Consider the following 15,592-nt stretch of genomic DNA (forward strand, 5'->3'; position numbering starts at 1 on the left):
AAATAAAATATACACGAGCAGTCCTCATCACAATGAAGAGGGAACAACCTTGCTATTGGACTGATGGGGTCACCGTCCCTTCCCACTGCACTAATTTCATTGGTTTTCTTAAACAGTGAAAACCATCTTGGGTTTGTGGATTGCTGTTGGTATTAGTACAGTCAAAGATTTAGAAGTGAGGATAGGAACTGTCATAAACTTCAACTCCATTGGACGGGCCAGTTTTGCCAAATAGATTCACCAAGTCCACTATCTGCTCTAATTAAGCCCTTTTTGCTACAACAGTCAAATGATTTTCCCCCTTCTTGCAAAAGGGGCTGCATCCCAAGTATTCGTGAAGTTTAGAAGAGGTCCTCAATGGATGAAGCTTTAAAAAGGGAAAACACAAGGAGAACAAAATAAAAGAAAGAGCGACAATCCTCCCAAATCACCATAAATCATCCACCATCTAGTTCTTCAATAAAATCTTGAAAAGATCTGTTAAGGTTGCACTAGAAGTTGATATTCATACTTCAAAGGCTCTTCAGTTCCATCCTCACCACAAAACCAGAGCAATATAAGGATTACTAGTAACACATTGCTCCTTGTTCCCATGAACTTTCCATGCCAGCTAATAAAAAATTAATGCAGTCTTCAGAAAGACATTGCATCTCAACTGGAGACAAACAACAACCAAAACTCCCAATACAGACATAAAAATAAAAAAGATGATCTAACTACTTCAATTGGAGCCATAAAAGACAAAAAATAAAAGAAGATCCAATTACTTCAATGGGAGGTATTCTTTCTAATCCCTTGTTTTCTAAATGATACTGCTAGTTGTTTAGTTTGTAAGCCAACTGCCATAGATTACTAATATTCTATGAATTGATTAAACCCAACTGCTAGTTTTTCAATATTCATACTGTGGAGAGTAGTAGGGAGGCAGACTAACCTACTCAATGAGGAGATTCTCGGAGATTATCGAGGATTTAGAGTTAAGGGACTTGCCTTTGCAGGGAGGTTCTTTCACTTGGAGGGATGACCTGAATAATCAGTCTCATTCTAGGCTTGATCGGTTTCTGGTATCAAATGAATGGGAAGGTCACTTTACAGGGGTTGTGCAGTGTGTCCTTCCTAAGCTAGTTTTGGATCATTTTCCAATCTTGCTAGATGGGGGAGGCGTGAGGAGAGGCCCAATGCCTTTTAGATTCGAAAATATGTGGTTGAGGAGGAGGGCTTCAAGGATAAGGTGCAGGCTTGATGGGAAGGTTTCAGTTTTAATGGGTCTACTAGTTTTGTTTTGGCAACGAAGATGAAAGCCTTGAAGCCGTTATTGAGAGACTGGAATAGGAATGATTTCAATAAAGTTGAAGCCAACAAGGTGTTGGATTTGAATCAGGTGGACTTTTGGGACAAAGTAGGATTAACCCAGCCACTTACTGTTCAAGAGTTGGAAGCTAGGAGATAAGCAAAGGAGGATTTTAAAAAATGGGTTCTCCTAGAAGAAATTTCTTGGAGACAAAAATTAATGGAAGTATGGCAGAGGGAGGGGGAACACTAGTTTCTTCCATAAGATGGTTAATGCTCACAAGAGGAGGAGCTTCATGACCTAGGTTAAAATCAATGGTTCTTGGTTAACAGAGGAGAATGAAATTAGAGTTGGAGTGGTGAATGAGTTTAAGGTTTTGCTGTTTGAGGAGGGTGGAGACCCAACATTAGTGGTCTGTCTTTTGCAAGGTTGGAGGCTGTGGAAGTAGCTAGACTGGAGGAGACTTTTTCTAAGTAGGAGGTGTTGGAAGCTCTTAAGGGCTTTTGTGGGGACAAAGTGCCTGGGCCTGATGGTTTTACTATGGCCTTTTGGTAGTTTTCCTAGGGTTTTGTGAAGAAGGAGGTCATGGGGTTTTTTAGGGAGTTTCCTGACCATTGTCGATTTGTAAAAAGTCTGAATGCAACTTTCCTAGTTTTGATCCCAAAAAAAGGAGAAGTAGAAGAATTAAGGGACTTCAGGCCAATTAGTTTGGTGGGAGGGTTGTACAAGTGGCTGGCCAAAATGCTAGCCAATAGGCTAAAGCTGGTGGTGGGTAAGGTGGTCTTTAAGGCTCAAAATGCATTTGTGGAGGGAAAACAAATCCTAGATGCTGTCCTTGTTGCTAATGAAGTCATAGATTCGATTTTGAAGAGCAATGAGGGGGCAGTGATGTGTAAGCTAGATATAGAAAAGGCGTATGATCATGTGGACTGGTCCTTTTTGCTTTTAGTTATGGGCATGATGGGATTCGGGGAGAAATGGCTTCGATGGATGCAGTGGTGTATCTCCACAACTAGTTTTTCTGTTTTGGTTAATGAGACTTCTTTAGGTTTCTTCCAAAGTTCTAGGGGTCTAAGGTAGGGGGACCCCCTTTCTCCGTACTTATTTGTGATTACTATAGAGGCTTTTAGTTACCTTCTAAAGAAAGTCGTAAATGGGTGTTTTTTGTTAGCCTGCAAAGTGAGGGGTAGAGGTGGTGAAAGGGCTCAAGTGTCTCACTTATTATTCGTTGATGATACTTTGGTTTTCTGTGGGGCTTCTCAGGATCAGATGACGTATTTAAGTTGGATTCTAAAGTGGTTTGAGGCCATTTCGGGGTTGAGAATTAATTTGGATAAAAGTGAGTTAATCTTGGTGGGTGGTGTGGAAAACATAGAGGCTTTGGTTGCAGAACTTGGGTGTAAGGTTGGGAGTCTCCCTTCCTCTTACTTGGGATTGCCATTAGGTGCTCCTCATAGATCCATGGCTGTTTGGGCCGGAGTGGAGAAGAGATTTCGGAAGAGATTAGCTAGGTGGAAGAGCTAATACATCTCCAAAGGAAGGAGGATCACCTTGATTCGAAGCACTTTGGCAAGCATGCCCATTTATTTCATATTTGTGTTTTCTTTGCCCAAAAAGGTCAAATTGAGGATAGAATAGATTCAAAGGAATTTGTTGTGGGGAGGTGGGGCTCTTGAGCAAAAACCTCATCTTGTTTGGTGGGGTTTGGTTTGCCTAGACAAAAGAAAAGGGGGGCTGGGGGTAAAGTTCCTTTCCACTCTCAATAAGGCACTTTTGTATAAATGGAGCTGGAGATTTGCTAATGAGAAAGGGGCTTTTTGGAATCAGGTGATAAGGGGAAAGTTTGGGGAGAGCAAGGGGGTTGGTGTTCCAAGGAAGTGAGGGGTGGGTATGGTGTGGGGTTGTGGAAAGCAATTAGGAGGGAGTGACATGTTCTAAGTAATAGACTCTCTTTTGTGGTGGGGAATGGACAAAGGGTGAAATTTTGGAAAGATAGATGGGGCGAGGATTCACCTCTTCGTGTTTCTTTCCCCACTTTATTTGCTTTAGCTATCTTCAAGGATGCTTGGGTCAAAGATGTGTGGAGTTCCACTAAGAAAGGGGGAATTGGAGCCCGCACCTCTCTAGACCTTTCAATGATTGGGATGTGGATGAGGTGTACATGTTTTTTCTAAGCCTTATGGGAAGAGAGTTTAACAAGATTTAGAAGATAGGGTGCTTTGGAGAGAGACTAAATGTGGGTAGTTTTCCATTAAGTCTCTCTACAAAGCATTAGTTTTAGGCCCTCCAGTCTCTTTTGCTTCGACTATCATTTGGAAAGCTTGCGTGCAGCCTAAAGTGAGTTTTTTTTTGGGTGGGAAACAACGTGGGGAAAAGCTCTTATTGTGGACCAACTTTAGAAGAGAGGATGGCCTTTAGCGAATAGATGCTACCTTTGCCAAATGCATGAAGAATCAATAGATCACATTCTTTTCTATTGCGCCAAGGCAAGGACTGTTTGGGCGATGTTTTTTTCTCTTTTTGGGGTGCAGTGGGTGCTGCCAGCCATAGTTAAGGCGACGCTTTTGGGCTAGGACCGGTCTTTTGTGGGAAAAAAGAGAAAGGAAGTTTAGAGAGCAGGCCCATTGTGTATTTTTTGGACGATTTGGAAGGCAAGGAACAAAATTGTGTTAGAGGAAGAAGTGTTGTCAATCCAAAGATTTAAGAGTTCTTTTGTTTATTTCCTTTGGTCGGCAACGAAATTGTTCATAAAAGATGGTCCTTCAACTTTAGTTGATTTTATTGATTGGGTGGGAACCTATTGAGGGTGGTGTTACTTTTGCACCTCCGTTCTTAGCAACTGGGTTGTTCCAGCTGGGGAGCAGGGGGTGTTTCTTCTATGTATACTTTAAGCTGCTGTTTTTGGCGGCTTTTTCAATTCAGTTTTTCTCTTTTACTTATAAAATAATAACAATAATAATAATAATTCATGAGAGGCCTAGGATCAAAGCTAAGAGGGACCAATTGGCAAGACAAACTAGGACTATAGGTTGTGAGAGGTGTGAGTGGCCAATGAAGTATAGAGGTTTATCCCTCAAGGCAACCTTAGAGCCCATGAGTTTCAAGATCCAACCAACAAGGTGTCTAAGCATCATGATGATTAGAAAAAGTCCTATCTCTTTGTAGCGATAGGTTTAACTGGATTTTATCTTCCCTTACACACAAGCTCACTTATGGATTGAGAGGTTTCAATGGGATTTCTTGGTCCAGTCTAGGGGAACTTAACAAGGACAACTTGGGTAAGCAACACATTTTTTGATAGGTAATAAAAGGGCTTGCATTAGAAACGCCTAAAAGCGGCGAAAACAATACACACGAAGGATACAAACAACGTCTAAAAAAGCTAGGTAGTAAGGAGACGAGAAAAGGCATTACCCTTACTTGACAAACAACCAATCTATAAAATCAATTATAGACAAAGTGTGATCCTCTATATACATCCTAGCCCAATTCACAAAAGCATTCATGAAAAAAGATTTGATTGCTTGGTTGGACTACTCGATGTCATTGAAGGCTCTTCCATTCCTTTCCTTCCATAAAGTCCACATCAAACATAAGGGGGCAGCCCTCCACACTTTCTCCCTTTTTTTACCCACAAAAGAACCATGCCAACCTAACTAAGGAATGCATAACCCACCCATTGCACATCCAAAAGGGAGTAGATCAAGTTCCACAACAATCTAGCCTTGCCACAAAAAAGGAGTTGATGGTCAAAGGTTTCCTCCTCTTCTTTTCACAAGTCGTACCTATTTAGAATATTTCATTCCCTCCTTTTCAGCTAGTTGAGAGTCAAAATTCTGCTCTAAGACACTTCCCAAGCAAAAAAACTCACCCTCACTGGAGCCTAAGACCTCCAAATAATACTCCATGGAAAAGGATCTCTAGAAGCCCTCGTGTAGGAGCAACAAAGGAATTTAACTGAAAAATTGCCATCCTTTCTCCAGCTCAAAATGTCCTCCACTTCTCTACTCACAACCAAGGGTTGTTTTTGAAACAAAGACTCCACTTCTCCAATCTCCCAATCATTAAGATGTCTTGAAAAGCGAGGGCTCCAACTACCCAAATCCCTACCCACCTCCCATGCTTCTGACACCCACCTGTCTTCATTTATTGCCAAAGAAATAAGTTAGGGAAAACTTCTTTCAAGGTTTGGTCCTCACACTATAACTCTTTCCTAAACTTAACCCTTCTCCCATTCCCTACTATAAAATGGGATCTACATCTTATGCCCTTCCATTCATTTCTGATGGCTTTCCACACCCCCACACCATAGCCTCCTCTCACTCCTCTCAAACACCACCCCCCTTCCTCTACTCCAAACTCAGGTAAGCAGCACATTGTTTGTCAACCCAAAGAGGGATGGATGTTCTGTCTAGAATGACACTGTTGAATGGTAAATGTGACTATAAAGGTTTCCCATAGAGCACAACTCCCTTATGACACTCGATATAAGGGGATGGTTGGGACACTAATCTCATGGGTAGAGGAAACTGATAATGTCCTTGGAAAGCAATAGAATTGTATCTTCATTGTTGGATTCATTACTAAAGATGCATCTAAAATTTGCTTTTGGTAGATCTATGTCGAGGAAATAGACCGTCCACTTCCATGTTCTCTCGCATTTCCGCTTTGGATTTCATCTTCTTTAGGAACTTTAACGACTGTGAATCTCATGGGCTTAGTTCCTTATTCTTTTGGATACTGTCTCAGGTGTATGCTCCCATTTGAAAGATATTGAGTCTCTGGCTAAAGTAGTTTATTCTCTTCTAAACCCCTTTTTGGTTGAAAAGGGGCATTCCAGACATTTAATCACGACAGATCCAGCAATGAGATAGCACCACATATAGGTGCATTGTGACATATATTATTTGCTTTGGCTGCAGAGACTATCTCCTTGAGGGGTCCCAGCCATGCAGCAAGCGCTAGGGACAATAATCTCATTCCAAGGTAACTGCTTTTTAGGTGATTAGTCCAAGAATAATTCTAGGATTCTTCAATGCAAACAGTCTTCTAGTAATGAAATATGGCGGAGGGTTGCATTTTTGGTTTATTTTGGTCGTCAGTGACTGAGGAGTTTGAGAGCATACTTCCAAGCATAATTTTGAGTAGTGAACTTGGGAAGGTCTGTAAACAACATGCACATTCTTTAAACTAAAGGTATCTTGAGGACAGTAGATTCTTTTATTTCCTATAAAAAAAAATGAGTACACTAGCAAAAGTTCAATTTAAGACCCACTTTGCATGAACCCTAGCTTCTCTCTTTTCTCTCTCAGCTCTTTGTTAAAGGCTCTTAGCTTTTGCTCTTACACACACAACAGTAACAGTACTGCCATCCCAACTCCCATCTGAACAATTGATTCAAGTTTCTTGTATTCAGCTTTTGAGGGGAAAAAAAAAAATTATTATTATTTTCTTCTTTTTTGAGAAAAGGTTTTATGACATTCTTCTTTTTTATTTTCTAAATGGTTGGCAAGAAAATTTAGAAAGAAAACAAATTACGCATTCCTCATTCCCTAGAATCATAGTTTAGGAACTAAGAAGAACTTCATCATTCTTTTTTTTTTGATAAGTAAGCGATTATATTAACGAAGGCAAAAGCCAAAGAGCATACAGGGAGTATACAAGGCTACAAACCCTTAACCAAAAAACAAAAGAACCCCACCCCTACTTGGAAGCTATCCACTCCAAGAAATCTATAAGGGAATTCGACTCCATATCAATGTACACTTTAGCCCAACCCCAAAAATTATACACAAACGAAGTCTTTAATTTCTGAAAGGCTAACACACCCCCTTTAAAGGCGAGCCTATTCCTCTCCTTCCAAATTGTCCAAAAAATGAAAAGCGGGATGGACTTCCACACTTTCTTTCTTTTTCTCCCCACAAAAGAGCCTTTCCAACTACTAAGAACCTCCTTTACAGAATTAGGAAAGACCCACTGTACACCACACAAAGCAAGAATAATATCCCATAAACCTTTTGCCACCGTACAATGAATAAGAATATGATTGATAGTTTCCTCTTCACATCCACACAAGAAGCACCGATTAGGAAGGTGCCATCCTCTTCTCTGCAATCTATCCAATGTAAGAACCTTCCCCCAAGTAGCTTCCCAAGCAAAGAAAATAATTTTTGTTGGAACTTTGGCCACCCAAACATTGCTATGGGGGAAGGCCGCTTCATCAGCATTAACCAACACCCTATAAGCTTCCTTAACTTTAAACAGCCCGTCCGCTCCTCCCCTCCAAAAAACCGAATCTTCCTCCATAGATACTCTATAGTTCCTCAACTCAACTAACATATTGTCCACCAACCCCAATTCCCAATCGTTGAAGTCCCTCAATAGTCTTAAGCTCCACCCTCCTTGACTCAGATTCTGATCCCAATAATCCTCCACAGTGGCGCTTCTTTGGACAGCCATGGAGAAGAGGTCCGGGAAAGCTTCGGACAGCACGTTGTTTCCACACCAAGGATCAATCCAAAATCTTACTTTATTGCCTTTTCCCACCTTGAATACCATGTTATCCCAACACCAAGTGGACTCCTTCAGAATTTCCTTCCACACACCAACCCCAAACACCCCATTTGCCTTCTTTGTTCTCCACCCAAATTCCTCTTTCCCATACTTAGCCTCAAGCACTTTTTTCCACAGCTCCTCCTTAGCCCGCGCAAACCTCCAAATCCATTTGCCAAGGAGAGCTTTGTTTAACCAAATTAACTTTCTTAACCCCAACCCTCCCTTCTTTTTATCCGTACATACAACCTCCCACTTGATTAGATGAGCCTTATTCCCTCCATTGGCTCCTCCCCACAAAAAATTCCTTTGAAGCTTTTCTAGTCTTCTTGCCACTGATTTAGGCATGCGGAAAAGTGACATTTGATACAAAGGAATGTTGGCCAGCGTGCTCTTAATGAGAGTAATTCTCCCTCCTTTGGACAAAAAATGACGCTTCCAAAGAGCAAGCTTCCTCCTCATTTTCTCCTCCACCCCATCCCAAACGGAGGAGGCCCTATTAGGCGCCCCAAGGGGCAGCCCCAAATAAACAGTGGGCAGCTGTCCCACCTTACACCCAATTTCCGCAGCCATATCAAGCGCCCCTTCCACCTCCCCTACCGGAATGACCATGCTTTTCTCCAAGTTAATTTTTAAACCTGAGGCGGCCTCGAACCATAATAGGATCCAGCTCAAGTACAACAGGGACTCTTTCTTTGCCTCACAAAAGACAATTGTATCATCCGCAAATAGGAGATGAGTTATGTTTACGGGCTGCCCTCTTCCTTTCCATATCCTACAGCCATAAATGAACCCCCCTTCAACGGCCCTCGATATTAACACACTAAGGACTTCCATTCCCATGATAAATAGGTAGGGGGAAAGGGGATCCCCTTGCCTAAGACCTTTAGAACTTGAAAAGAAACCAGCTGGAACCCCATTCACCAACATTGAATATTTGATGGTAGAAATACAGCTCCACATCCATCCTATCCATTTTGATCCGAAGCCCATCTTATGCAAAACCTTTAAAAGAAACTGCCAATTGATATTATCAAACGCCTTTTCAATGTCCAACTTACAGATTAGGCCTTTCTCTCCCCTTTTTTGCCAAGAATCTATTACCTCATTTGCTATTAGGGAGCCGTCAAGAATCTGTCTCCCTTTTATGAAGGCGTTCTGGTCAGGGGAAATCACCTTATCTATGATTTTTTTGAGCCTATTGGCCAGCACCTTAGCCAATAATTTATAAAGACCCCCAAGCAAACTGATTGGCCTGTAGTCCCCTAAGTCCTCTGCCCCCCCTTTCTTCGGAATCAAGACCAGAAATGTATGATTTAGGCTCTTGATGAACGAATTCTGATCATAGAATTCTTTGAACATATCCAAGACATCCTCCTTGACAATCTCCCAACAATTTTGCCAAAATGCTACAGTGAAACCATCCGGACCCGGGGCCTTGTCCCCATTCATCCCCATTAATGCAGCATAGATCTCAGCTTCAGTGAAAGGAAGCTCAAGAGCATCCGCTTCTGATAGGCTGATCTGCTTCAGCACAAGACCCCCTATATCCGCCTTCCAATCCGCGTTTTCCGAAAGAAGATGCTGATAAGCATTTACTATTCCATCCCTCACCTCTTGATCTTCTGTAAGTCTCACCCCATTAATCTTAATTTTGATCAGATTATTGACTCTCCTGTGGGCATTAGCCATACGGTGAAAGAATCCCGTGTTCCTATCCCCTTCCCTAAGCCATATTTCCCTTGATAGCTGTCTCCAATGCACTTCTTCCATCGACACCCATTTTGAATAATTCTCCTTAGCTATTTTTTTGTGGCCTAACTCTTCCTCTGATAGAGCCCTCTCTTCTTCCACTACGTCCCATCGCTCCACTTGCTGAAGGGCTTCAGCTTTGTTTTTCTCTAACCTTCCAAAGACCTCCTTATTCCAGATCTTTAAATTGTGTTTCAGACCCCTCATCTTAGCTGCTAACCTGTAGCTCGGCCTTCCTCTAACCACTATCCCTTGCCACCACCCCTCTATCAGCTCTTTGAACCCCTCAGCTTTGAGCCACATGTTTTCAAATTTGAAGGGGTAAGGACCTCTCCTTAGACCACCTCCCTCAAGCAAAATCGGAAAATGATCCGAGATTGGGCGAGGTAATCTTCTTTGATTAGCCCTACTGTACTGATCTATCCAATTGGGGGACACCAGGAATCTATCCAACCTGGCCCACGATTGGTTATTGAGCCCCCCACTCCAAGTGAAGGATCCCCCTTGCAAGGGAATATCAATAAGCCCTAACTCATCTATGACCTGGGCAAACCTCCTCATAGCTGAAGTGATCCTCCCATTTCTACTCCTTTCAGCTTGGTATAGAGTTGAATTAAAATCACCTCCTAGACACCATGGGTCCTCCCACAGTCCTCTAATTGCCCCGAACTCCTCCCATAAACACTCCCTATCCTTTCTGGAACAAGGACCATAAACCCCTGTGAACACCCAGATTACTCCATCTCCCACATTCCTGAATCTACAGGAAATGGAGAATTGGCCCTCTTCCACCCCCAGCAATTCCAGAGATCTTTTGTCCCAGCAAATCAAGACACCCCCTGCTGTCCCCATAGCATTTAAAGCCTTCCAATCAAGATATCTCCCCGGCCCTAGACTCCTCACCACCTCTTCAGACATAACTTGCATCTTTGTTTCTTGAATACAGAACAGGTCCACCTTTTGGCTTCTGATAACTGACTTGATAACTTTCCTCTTGGACCTGTCATTCACGCCCCTCACATTCCAACTCAGAAGTCTTACATTCATTGGACAACTGAACTTTGGATCCCTCTGCCCTGTTGAGGGCCTTTCTTCCTAGTGTCCCCTTCATAATTAACAGAGCACTCCAATCTCTTAAGCTCCCTTTCAAATCTTGTAGTCTCCAGTAGTCCTTTGTCTATTATTTTCTCACTTCTTTTCCTGATTTTTCCTAAGAAGTTCAAAATTTCCTTCTCTAGACCTTCCGTAGAGAAACCCAAAAAGTGGCTGAACTTAATCAGGCTACTTTCCTCCCAATTGAGCTGGTCCTCCTTTCTGCCCTCTTGACTAGCCCATTGGTCTGTAGTCCACCCCAAATTCCTACCCGTAGGGTCATCGCTGCTGATTTCAACCATGTCCCAACAGCCCTCCCTTCTTCCTGAATGATCTTCTGTATTTGGTCTTCGCGACCCACTTCCAACCAGAATTCCTTCTCTTCTCCCCCCAGAATGGTCGTAATACTCCCTCTCCGGAGTCCGACCGAAACAAAGAAGATTAGAAGAGAAAGACCCTTGAACCCTGGTACCCCCCATATTTATCTCTGAGACATACCTCGCAGCTTCTTCTTCTAGCATTCTTTCAGCGCTCGGGTTGATTGGGTCCAGCTGTTGTCTTCTCCCCATTTCTTCCTCTCTGCATCTGGTGAACTCTTTCTCTAAGTCATCAGCTTTAAAGTGACCGTTGGAGCAAGAAGGAGGGGTTATTAAAAGAGGCCCATTATCTGAAAGGTGGGTCTGGGCTAAATTGGATTTCCCCTTATGAGCCTGGCCCATACCATAGCCTGCACCCCGCCCCAACCTATTAGGAAGCCTCGGCCCAGACTGATCCCCCTTTGGGGCATCAGAAGCTGGAGGTGACTTGGGCCCAAAGGCCCGAAGTAGCCCAGAAGCTGTAGGCCCAGATTTGGAGCCAGGCCCCTGCGGCGAGCCCACTCGCGTCTGGGCTCTCTTTACAGAGGGGCCCATGTCCTGCGACAGACAGTCAGTCCCATCATCTGACTGACTCTGCGCCTCGGTTTCCACGCCCACCAACTGCTCTACTCGCGTAGCAGCGCGTGAAGCTTCGTCACCTTCAACCTCTCTCGTTGATGGATTCCACCGGCTTTGCTTTCTCCCCTCTTCCGTCCTTATCGACGGCATCCTCTCCCACCATAGGGTTACAGAGTATGTCGTCTCTTCAAACCCTAGCTCTAGAGTGTCAGGGAAAGTCTCGCCGTCCGATCTGACCAAGACCCTGGCCCACTGCAACTCCTCCAAGCTCTCCGTCTGAGGGTCGACGTCGAGAAATCCTCCACACGCATCTCCCACCCTTTTCAGCACCGACGGAACCCATAACGACATTGGTAACCCTAATATTCTCACCCACACTTCCTTTCTTGTCTCCCCTTCCTCCAAACAGCCTGAGTTTGGGTCCCAGCACTCCAAGCCCATTTGAACACCTCTCACAGCCCTGATGCCTGATAGATTAACCCGTCTCGCTTCTTCCACAAATTCGAATTCCAGCAGCACACGTCCTTTTCCCATACTCGCCATCCCCATCTTGCCTTTCAAACCCCAAGCTTTGGCCATTTCCCCACCCAAGGTTTCCAAGGTTACCCCTGTTGTGATGTTGGGACTCCAGCTTCCGATCAAGCAATGTTCTAGTCTACTGAGATTTCTACTTAGTTCCTCCCGAGCCACCTCCACTCGTATGATCTTGGACTCCTTGTTCCACCCACCCTTCACCGCATCTGCAAACGACCTCCCTTTCGTCATCTCCGTGCACTGCCTTCCCCTTACCCTCATTTCTTCTTGTTTTTCCTTATTAATAATACTGTTATCCAACTGATAGAGAGCCTCCACCATCGCCGACCATCCCCCCTTGCCTCCTTTGCCCTTCGGAATACAGATACTATAACTTTTCAACTCCAAATCAATAACCCCCAACCGCAAAAAACAACCCCCCCTGTTCGTAATGCGCATCAGAGAAAAGTTCCTCCCCTTTTCCTTCCAACCCTTTTCCCATCTGCCTTCATTCACATCTTCAATGCACTGATGAAGGCCTTCCATGAACAGTCCAACGCTGAACATCCCCATGCGCACCCAAGACGATACCCCTTTCTTGCTTTCCGTGATGGTTATTAGGGTTTTCCCTCTCCTCTCCTCCATTTCCAGCACGAAGGACTTGGACTCCACCCCAAAGCTCCTCGTCTTCCTTTTCCTCCTATTCTCCGCGCGAGAAACATTCTCGCCGCCGGCGGGTTCACTCGCTTCCTCGCTCTCGGCCGCCCTCGTTCTCTCACTCGCTCTCTCACTCATGTCGGAAAAAATATAAATTCTCCTAAGAAATTTTTAGAGTTATTTCCTTTTCCTCTTATATCAGCAACCAAATAGTAACATAGTCATCAAAGCATCTACCACTAAACAAGTAGGAGCCATAAGAACTTCATCATTCTTATTTTTAACTCATTTTCAGTTGTGAATAAGTTTATTATATATTTCTCTAAAATATGAGCCCTTTGCTTGGGTGTATTCCTTGCACCAATGTCCTAGGAGACCTATGGGTCCTACTTTGGGGCTTTGAAAAAACATTTTGTTGGAGTGCAACAAAGCCGTTCTTACAAGGAGGACAGCTGAAGCGACTTGCAGCGTTAGGTGAGAGTCTCATAGGGACCCCAAGGACCCTAAATACTCTTCCCCCCCAGCCCCCAATGAACCAAGTAAGATGTGGACAGAATCAGATTTTACAAGAATTTCTCATGAAGTTTCCATTTTTCAATGGTATTTATTTTTTAAAAGTTCATATGCACACTACATCAAGTGTACTCAAATTTTATGAAGTCCTCTTTGTTGGAAATTATTAAGAAATTTATTTTTAGTTTTAGAGTTTTTTGAGGCAAGAAATCAAGCACTAAAAATATTTTAAGAAACTTCCTATTTTTGAGAAAATATTGTTGAAGCTTATTTTGTTTTTATGTTGGTGAATCATTCTTCCAAATTTTTTTGCTTGTCTAGCAAGTTTTCCAAAGTAAACAAGGTGCATTGTACCAAAATAAATTTGAAGATTGAGTTCCTTAAATCCTTTCCATATAGTTTTTGATAACTGAATTATGAAGTTATGATTACTAATACATCTTTTCATCCTCTTCCATCTTTATTCTATTATTCTTGCTGATACTTTGACATTGTTGGGTGTATTATTGTGAGCCCATAACTAATAGGTTTAGGGATTCCTTTACCCTCATTCTGTGTTCAACATGATTCTGTATATCATATTTTCTTTTTTTGATAGGTAAAATTTGATAATATATAAAAAGAGCTTGGAAAAGGCGCATCAAAGTACATAAAAAGTATACAACTAGCACTAAAAGGCAAGCAAGAAAGAAAAAAGAACAAGGACCAACCAACCAATCAAAACTGACACCATAATTACCCAGAATACCAAACTACCCCCCAACTGGCTGTCTGCCACCACCATTGCTCCCAAAACCAAGAAACCTCCCAATCCTAGACTTCTCAGCATCAAGTTCAGCAATTGAAGGACCTTTAATTCTTGAAAGTAAACTCGATCTACCTCCCAAGCAATTTTGCAACAAAAGCCGCTTTACCAATCTAAGAGTGGAGTTATAGCAACCTTATGCATCAAGAGCTGGATCTCCACTGCTCTTCCTTCTTTCCCTGACTATCGGAGGAGAACTTTTGCAATTAACCAAAGAGTCCAGATTTCAAATCTTCCTTTTGAAACGGGATGATAGTTTGGCTCCCTCTTCACCCCCGAGGCATTAACACCATTCCCTTTTCTTGCCTCTATTTTCCTTAAAAGGAAGATAATCTTCTTTTCAAAACCCACAACTAGCATCCCCACAAAGCTTTTAAACTTAGCCCAAGTTAATGAAGATGGCACAAAAAAAATGCTCCTCCCCCATTGTATAGAAACTAGACTTCAACTAAGAGGAGTCCGTCTCCTTAGACCTAACCACAATATCCTTATGTGTAGGACATTTCACAGTGTTATGTGGAAATTTCAACAACTTGCCATCTTGAAGCATCATCCCAAGCAGCCTATTTCTAGATCCTAAGGAGCTCAAAAGAAAGCTTAACTTTCGACTAAGACTCATTCTCTCAACCATGATCATCTCCTAAGTGTTAATTCACTGGCCCACAACCATTGCCCACAACCATTGATGGGCAACCCAATTGTAGAATTGAAAGGAGAAGAAAGGGAAGATGATGGCCTACCTATGAAACCTATTACTTTTGACACCTACCTCTTTAGACCCTAAGACCACCTTCAAAAAGGGGTCCACAAAGATCACTATGATGCTAACAATTCTCTCTCCGACTATCACACAAAGTTCTTGTTTTGACAATTCAAAAGTAGGAGAAGGCCTTTTACTAATAAATCGATATTCAAAATCACTCGGGATCCCTCGCTCTATCAAAGCATCGGATTTCTAAATTCTCATACGACCCTCCCATAATTCCTTCTAGAGCCTATTGAATAATTTTTATAGATTCCATTATTTCACCAACTCGTGCTAAATAATGAGATAATGAATCTCCTCCTTTTTGCCATAGGACTTCCCAATCAAATTCGCCATAACACTCATAATGATCAACTTTATGAAGATCCCATTGTATTTTGAAAGCTCGTAGCATTGGTCCTGACAAACCCCAATTTATTTATTTTTTTGATTGGAAACGACACAAAGATATATTAATAGAAAAAAGTACAAAAAGAAGGATGAGAAATCCTCCCGCCAAAGACAACTAAATTACAGGAAAATACACAGAAAACAAACGAACTCTCTATAAAGGACCAATCCTTATGGAGTACACACCGCTAACCAATCATTCTAAAAAAATAGGATTACAAGTAGTAAGTTTTTGATATTCAGCAACCCCTGTTAAAAAATAATCGCAGAAATCCAAACATCTATCCATCCATCCATGTGGTAGATCAGCAGCTACCCTTCCAATA

At 42.5% G+C, this 15,592-nt stretch overlaps 1 protein-coding gene across 1 annotated transcript in view; it reads right to left on the reverse strand.

Moving 5' to 3' along the window:
• LOC100242522 (polyadenylate-binding protein 2) overlaps positions 1-15,592 on the reverse strand; it is a 28,853-nt gene that overhangs the window by 4,548 nt on the left and 8,713 nt on the right. The gene's annotated exons all lie outside the window — the stretch shown is intronic.

This window comes from Vitis vinifera, chromosome 16 (genome assembly GCF_030704535.1).
Source record: "Vitis vinifera cultivar Pinot Noir 40024 chromosome 16, ASM3070453v1".
Taxonomy (NCBI): Eukaryota; Viridiplantae; Streptophyta; class Magnoliopsida; order Vitales; family Vitaceae; genus Vitis; species Vitis vinifera.